The sequence below is a fragment of the Sprattus sprattus genome (genome assembly GCF_963457725.1).
Source record: "Sprattus sprattus genome assembly, chromosome: 19".
In the NCBI taxonomy this organism is placed as follows: Eukaryota; Metazoa; Chordata; class Actinopteri; order Clupeiformes; family Clupeidae; genus Sprattus; species Sprattus sprattus.
Window position 1 is genome coordinate 5,827,585 of NC_137917.1, and position 8,842 is coordinate 5,836,426.

At 40.5% G+C, this 8,842-nt stretch overlaps 1 long non-coding RNA gene across 1 annotated transcript; it reads right to left on the reverse strand.

Annotated features, from left to right (window-relative positions):
* LOC308380597 lies at positions 1 to 1,654 on the reverse strand. The gene is made up of 3 exons (XR_013969020.1): positions 1,583 to 1,654; positions 1,249 to 1,316; positions 1 to 563 (listed from the first exon to the last, which is right to left on the reverse strand). It is a non-coding gene; the product is annotated as an uncharacterized lncRNA (long non-coding RNA).
* Between the last annotated feature and the right edge of the window lie 7,188 nt (positions 1,655 to 8,842).

The window sequence follows — 8,842 nt, forward strand, 5'->3', positions numbered from 1 at the left end:
TATTATATTCCTTCCTATTTATTTATAGATGACAAAGACGGTATTGGTAACATAGCAAATACAAAACTCATTGCAGTTGCAAGCAGTGAAGCTTTCAGTAATATTAAATGTAATAAGCTTTCAGAAATGATTAATGTAATAAGCTTTCAGTAATGATTAATGTAATAAGCTTTCAGTATGTTAAATGTAATCAGCTTTCAGAAATGTTAAATGTAATAAGTGATATGCTGCGTTGATTTCTTTCTCTCTTTGTCTCACCATTTTATATCTCTCTCTAATACTCATTCTGTCTCTCTCTCTCACACACACACACACACACACACACACACACACACAAACGCACGTGCACGCGCACACGCACAGGTACACACGCACACACGCACACACACACACACACGCACGCGCGCACACACACACAGGACATGTGGAGATTATTTCTTCATCTTCTCCTTCAGTTCCTTCACATGCGTGGTCTTCCTCCATAACCTCCATTCAGTTGAAGGTTTTCAGGAACACGCTGTTGCCGTGGGACCCGCACTGGCCTGTTTTCTCCTGGAGGATGTCTGTCACAATGTAACAACAGCACCAAGAAATTCAAACTGGCAACTTGGGCCTAGAAGTAACATAATGGGCCTAGGATAGTTATGCATTAGGGATGAATTAGCGACAGTTTATACGTACCATTTTAACACATCCCTCCTATGTCTTTACAATAGATTTCAAAATATATACATGACTTAATGCTTTGCATAACTTGAAAAAACATGGACTCCCACATTGAAATATAATGTAAGTGTATATAAGTCCTTTTAAATGCTGCAGCTTGTGATTTTATTATGCTAATGAGTTTTACTTCACACATAAAATAATACCGATAACCAGAGTTAAATGGTTTATTAAAGATGCAGTCTACGTTTCACAAAAGGTTTCTGATGTTGGCGCTCAGCCAATCAAATAACACCCCTCCCTGACATGCTCTTGAAGCATGTGTGTTGATTGGCTGGGAGTGTTTATGGCTCAGCCTGAGCCACTATCATGGTTTCCCATTTATAGAGCTAGGACCGTATACAAACACACAAACACTAAAGCTAGGACCGTATACAAACACACAAACACTAAAGCAGGGACCGTATACGAACACACAAACACTAAAGCTAGGACTGTATACGAACCCACAAATACTCAAGCTTTAATCAGTATTTAATGATGAGAAGAGAATCATACAACATGATTCGGTCAGTAGCCTACCGGTTGCACTGGCAGTAGTCATTAGCTGTCAAAGGTTTTCTGACCGACCTCAGCTTTCTCATCCTCATCTGGGGGTCAAACATAACACAGGTTTATTGTCTAACAGTTAAACTTCTATAACTCTTACTGTATCCTATCCGGGTCTCTTTGTCTCACTTTCATTCAGATTATTTTCTTTCCTCACATCTTTGCTATTGATTGGTCTACACATCTTTCCTCGGGTCTGTTGATTAAATCCTCAGCTATTGACAAAGCATTATGCATTTATCCAGCCTCCCTTCTCATTTATCCAGCCTCCCTTGTCATCCCTTTCCATCCTGCAGTTGCCTCTCACCTTCCTCCTTTTGTTGCTCTTATGGACGAGGACCACAGCGATGACAAGTGCGATCACGGCCACACTCCCTGCTCCCACTCCCACCCAGTGCCATATGCTCAGACCCAGCCAGGAAGGAGTGGCCCCAGGCTTGCCTACAGGAAGACAAATCCATAGGGGCTGATAAATGAGAATAGTGAGACCAAGCCAAAGTCTTCTAGTTCCACATGTGACAAATCATGGACCTTCTTAAAGAGATTTAGAGGATGATAAAAAACATTTAAAGTGTATATATGTATAAAATATATATGTACACACACACATAAGTATAGTATATCTTCTATAAGTAGACTCCATGAGAGTAATGACATTAAGGCCTTCAAACCAAACACACACACACACACACACACACTCACACACACACACACACACACACACACACACACACACACACACACACACACACACACACACGCACACCCACACACACACACACACACACACAACCACACACACACTCACTCGCACACACTCACATACACACACACACACACACACAAGATCAGATGCTTGAAAGTGTGAACAAAGTTTTGCAATGTGGGTGCACACCTGGGTTTCGGTTTTGGGAATTCGTCTTTGAGCCACCTTCATTCACTGTGAGAGTGACCTCTGCTTTGAGAGGTATTCCGCCTTTAAACTCAACATAGCACTCATAGTTGCCTGTCTGGTCAGTCTTTACCTGTGAGGAGAGTCATAGAAAAGGAGGAGTAGAGTATGTGAACGTGAAGACCAATATTCAGCAAACAAGAATACCCACTCCAAACGGAACCGTAACTACTTGACAAGCTAACCTTTAACAGAGTGATGGAGAGGTCGGTCTTGAGCTGGTCCTTAGGGAAATCAACTTTAGATGCATCTGTGTCTCTACCGTTCCATTGGAGCTCTTTTGTGTTGGTGTTTAGGGAGGGCAGGCGGGGGGCGTCAGCAGGGGCAGAGGGTAACTGTCTCCACCCTCCTCCAACCACTTCCAGAGATGTAGATGTAGAGAGGGAGCAGGGCAGGACAGCCTTTGCCCCCTGTTTGACAGTCACAGGTCCGTGCTTGATCATATCTGGCAGGAAAGACATTGGGATCTTACAGTCTTATCACGTGTATCATGTATCACTGTGACTGTGACTGATGTTAACACAAGTTAGCGGTACTAGGATTAGTCAACCTGTAGGATTTCATCAACAGTACAAGCAATGATTCAGGGTAGCTGTCCAGGCTTGGCAAAAACACACTTCTTTCTAGGAGATGAGGACCCCTGAGACTCAAACCAAACTGCCAACTGCCTATGTGGCCTACACCAGAAGCTCTAAATGTGTCTGTTCTTTCTGTCTGATGAATGTTCAGAGGACCAACCTATGACATCAATGTCCAGGGAAGCCTCTACTCCATCAGGTATGTTCTGATGCTTGACCAGGCATGTCCACTTTCCACGATGAGAAACTTCCACACTGTTTATAGTTACAGATTTTTCAGCAAATGTTGAATCTGGGAGTTTCCATTTCACCTCTGTGGGAGATAATCCTTCAACACCACAGGTCAGGGTGGCCTTACTGGACAGCAGTAAGGGACTTGTAGGGCTGACTGAGACTGAGACTGAGACAGAGGGAGATGAGATGAGCAGTTAGAGAACAGGCCAGGCGGGTGGGGAAAAGCCATTTTGCTGTTTGCCCATACTGGAGGTTAGTGCTCGCTATCGCTTGCTCTTCCTGTAAGTTGCACCGAACATGGGCAGTAGACAGAAATACAAACTAAAACATTCACCAAGGGCTCTGATTTGCAAGATGGTTGTCTGGCCTGTTCTCTCTACATTAGAGTTCTTCAGCCACAGTGTTTACTGAGAAACAGTGTTCCAAACAGGGTATCACTTTAAGTACTATCTGTTTCTCTATGTAATGCCAAATAGTACCATAGCTGTAAAATATTTCACAAACACACTTCAACTGCTTTTGTAAGACCTTACCTTTTTTAGAGGAAAAACGTCCCCATATGCACTATATGCACTATATATGTGAACATACCTACTAGAGTCAAAAAGATGCGGTCTACATAGACTCTCACCTTTGAATACCTGCAGCGTGTGCTTAGCATTCGTTTTTTCAGTTGTGCATGTGAAAGTCCCCGAGTCTCCAAGCTGTAGATCGTTGATTTGTAGACTTGTCCCATACAGCTGCATTCGTGGCTCAAGCCAAGATTGCCCTTTAAATTGCAAAGATTTTACAAGAAAAGTATTAAAATAGGTACTCACATTCATCACATGTTCTACTTCAAGAAGATACAAGTAGTTTGTTTTATTACAATTTCTATACAATTTTCTAGTCCTTACAAAATACTTCACACTGAAAAGCACTCTATACACCTTATATTACCTTTGCGCACTTTTCCCGACCGATCAATAGTGACAATGTGAGAGTCATCATGAGTCCAGGAAACGGCAATGTTGCCTGGATCATTACATTTCATCTTAAATAAATGTCCAGAGAGTTTGTAGGTAGTTTCACTGTTCACACAGACAGCATACAAGGCTGGCCAGGAGAAAGAAAAAGAGCTTGAGAGAATATCTACTCAGACATCTGAGGCACTCTCACTTAAAAAGATACATACTAATGGCATAGTAGTATTTGTTGTGCAATTTCCAGCGTCAGGTTTGATCTGGCACTTACCAAAAGAAATTAAGATCTTTGTCCACATTTTTTGGAAGGTTTTATTTTGGAAAGAAGATATCCTGAAGATAATGAGCCTATGTGGGAAAAAAAACGTATCCAGAATGTTAAAAAATACAGACAGTATTGAAATATGACCTATATTATTTGTATAACTCCTAGAAAAATATGCCCTAAAATAAAAAACAATCACATTTCCAAATTTTTCTGTTGCAAAGCAATGTCTAAAGTTTTTGCAAAACATAAAAATCCTTGTGGTCTAAGACCACAGAATGTGCTTCCGTTCATCTCATGTGCTTCACTCTTTCTCTCTTCTACACTCTTCCTTACTTGATTTTAACTCACTTCCATTCTACATAAATCTAAGATACAGTTTGCAACAAATATGAGCTATTTTGAACATTAAATATGGTTCAAAATTGTACTGTTTTTTAGTACAAGCAGTGTGTGTAATGTGTTAGAAAATTGTTGGCAGATAAAAGTGTAAGGAAATAGTGATGTATTTTTAATATGTTAAAGCCACAAACAGTGTTACGATCAGTTATGTAAAATATGCACCAGAAAAGCAAGGTAAAAGTGTAAAAACGGTGGCAAAATATTCTGGCTTTATAGTTTAATTGGTTGTGGATAGCAGAATGATATCTTTGTGTTATATTAGTGAAACACATTTGTATCCCCAAAAAGGCTTTTGAGTGACAATCATCCGCACTGGAATAGAATAGAATAGCCATGATATAATTTTTTTCTTAATAAAAAATGTACTCTTATAGGCCATGCCAATATTTTCAAAGACCTGCATTTATTGATCTACTTGTAGAAAATGTCAGTATACAATACACACACACACACACACACACACACACACACACACGCACATATATATATAAATATATATACAGCCTACATTATATGTATATATACATGTGCCAAATAATTACAGATTAAATTAAATCGTTTTTTTATAATTCTAAGATTGCACCACGTTGATTAGGCCATATCTGAAGACACTCCTGTTAAATTATAAATGATATAATGTTATACATTTCGTGTTAATTTCAGTCAGGTTAATTTCTCCAATTTGTTGCTAAACGTAGCCTACTGAAGTTGAATGAGAGAATGTTTGGAGATTTACTTCCTTATTGATTGTAAACTGACATTGGCATGTTATAAGCTGCATCCTCTGTAACCTTTTAAAGGTTTAAAAACAAAAAAAGCCAATCCGCAACATTTTTATAATGTATTTGGTTTGTAATTCTGAACGTTGATTAACCTAAGCTGCTTATGTGTGGGTTACTTGGCCTACAGGAGAATAACTTTTATCTTTCCGTTAGGTTATTCTAAATAGACATCAGCTGTAAAACGTCGATATTCTGACTTCGTAGGCCTAAACTGGAAATATTGATACAAATTTATATTTTGCTACTTACTGTGAAGGGCAATGAAGGGCGAGTTACTGGCGTAAAACGATGAACGCCTCTCTTCAAAGTCGTGCAGTTTAAGAAAGGAGGATGTGAAACAGGCTGCAGAGGAGTGCAGAGAATAATGGAGAAAATAGAACCACAATGATGCAGAACATCCCCTTGATGCAAATGACAAGTAAACTACGCCTAGCCTGCACAACAAGAACATCCCATGCAGGATAAAAAAAAACACATTCGCCCCCTGGAATATGCTGTTAATCAGGCATTCACATTAGAACAAATAAACTTATTTGAGACAAACTCATAACATAGGACCATGTTTCTCTGAAAACGATCGCTTATTTAAACCTTACAATTTTAGTCTGATGTGGTGGGTAAGACACCCAGTGGGAGGGACGTGCACATGAGGGGGTTAAGTTTGCTCGGGCAACTGCCCGTTTGCCCTCGTAGACTGAAGTTGCCCCTCCGAAGGAAATATACAGCGGGTAAAATAAGTATTGAACACGTCACCATTTTTCTCAGTAAATATATTTCCAAAGGTGCTATTGACATGACATTTTCACCAGATGTTGGTTACACCCCAAGTCATTCATACATACAAAGAAACCAAAACAAATAAATTCGGAAATTAAGTTATGTATCCAATTGAAAATCTATGGAAAGAACTGAAGATCACAGTTCATAGTAGAGGCCCAGGGAACTTTCAAGATTTGAAGACTGTTTGTGTGGAAGAATGGGCCAAACTCACACCTGTGCAATGCATACAACTAGTTTCCCCATACAGGAGGCGTCTTGGAGCTGCCATTACCTATAAAGGCTTTTGTACAAAGTATTAAATAAATATCAGTAAGCGTGTTCAAAACTTTTTCCGTGTCATTTCACATTATTAGACATAACCTAATTTCTGAACTAATTTCTTTTGGTTTCTTTGTATGTTTGGATTGCCTGGGTTGTAACCAACATCTGGTGAAAATTTCATGTCAATAGCAACTTTTATTTGGAAATATATTTACTGAGAAAAATGGTGACGTGTTCAATACTTATTTTACCCGCTGTATATTTCATTCGGAGGGGCAACTTCAGTCTACGAGGGCAAACAGGCAGTTGCCCCAGCAACCTTAGCCCCCTCCTGTGCACGTCCCTGAGCCTGACGATGTCATACTCATAATTCTAGTCAGAATATGACTAGACCATCTTGGTACGATTTTGAATCTACCGTTAATTCAACTCAAGCCTTGGTTGATCATCCGTCCATCAATGTATAAAGCCCACCCTGACAATTTCATTGGTCAGATCATTTTGCTGAAAACTGATAATTTCTCCCCAATTGAGCAGTTCCAGACCGAACTTCCCAGACCACAAATGTGGTGGGCGGGGCTAAGTTCAGTCTGGTATCCAGGCTAACTAAGAACCCCAATTACTGTAAAACACAGGAATTACAGGTCAGACTTTATAATTTTTTTTTGCATGTGCCTGCGCAAAACCCAGTTTGGAGCGATTGCGCAATCCTAGGTGAGGCTTCTGCCTCCCCTGATCGCACGTCCCTCGCCGGAAATCCCTCGTCGCAAATTCAGCGATTTTGATTTAAAAAATACACCTATACCACAGATTAGTAGAGTTTTTTAACTTTTCAAGATAAAAGGTGAGGCTCTGCCTCCCCCGCCTCCTCTGACCGCACGTCCCTGGTTATCTGTGTGTACAGCATGTGTAAAAAGAATGACTGACTAAGTGCCCATGTTAGTGTTTGTCCTGTCCCAGGACACCTATATGGTTTAGGCAATTAATCAATTAACTAATTACCTCCAGCAAGGAGGTTATGCGATCGGGTCCGTTCATTTATTTATTTATTTGTCCGTCTGTCTGTGGACAAGATTTCTCAGAAACTACTGGGCGGATCTTTCTGATATTTTCACAAGAGGTGGATCTTGGTCCTGGGACATCCCCATTAAAATGTCAGGATGATCCGGATCTGGATCCGGATCTTTGTTTTCACACCTAAAGTGACATTTCTCGAAAACCAATGACCGGATTTTAATGAAATTTACAATGAATGTAGACTGTGGCCTATTGTTCAGATGAACGTTTTAGATCTTGCTTTACTATCAACGTCAACCCTTGCTGGAGGTCAGAAATCTCGGATTGCTCTTGTTTGAAATGCTTTCAATGAAGAATGGGATATGTGACTATTTGTTGACATTGTTCTGAATGCCTGACATTATTACTAATACCATTAGTACAATTTTAACTTAACTTTAATTTCCTCCCGGCATGAGATATCACTCCTGTGTTGTGGGCCTCTAATGGAATGTGTCAATTAGGGATGGGTTCAGCTACCTGGTTAAAGGGTTAGCGTGGTGTTTGTTGGGGTGCTTCTTAGGTGAGAAAAGGGGAAGAACAGGAATCCACGAGAAACATGCAAGGCCCATTACAGCACATGAATATCATTCAGCAGGTACACAGTGTAGAGCAGGGTCAAAGAACGCCAGTCAGTGGGTGAAGACGGGCAAGTTGTGTATGGGTGTTGGTGTTGGCTTATTACATATCTCTGCTTGTAAAAGCTTGATCCAGGGTCGCTACACATGAAGACATAGTTAGGTCTTAAAATCATTGGCGTGTTTGAGAATGAGTTGAGTTTAACTCTTTGCCAGGTACTAGCAGGGACTCTGGAAGTTCTTGAGCAAGAGGGGCAGAAAAGGACATCAGAAGGCAACTTCAAGTTCAACAAAATATTGTTCGGACTGCTATGAGATCAGACATGGTGGTGTATTCTGAGTGTGAGTATTGTCAAAGGGAATCGTTATTAAGTTAAAAATGCCCTTGGATTCCCATATCCTAATCCAATTTGTAATTCTGAGGTTTCTTCCAACCCCAACCCTTTGCTTTACCCTAACCTGGGATTCTATCCAATTCTTACCCTTGCCCTAACCCGGGTCTGTAACCTGCTGCCCCCCCAACCCTCCTACCACTTACCCTGGATAGCCTGAGGCATGCCTTAGTGTAATACGATGGTTTTAAGATAATTAGGCAGTTCATAGTTCAGACACTGAGCTAGTGAAACAGCTGTTGATTAGTCGTTTCAAATAACAAAGAAGGGGCTTGCTTGCACTCGCTGCAAAAGTTGTCTAAAAATGGGCTCCCCAGCGGGACTC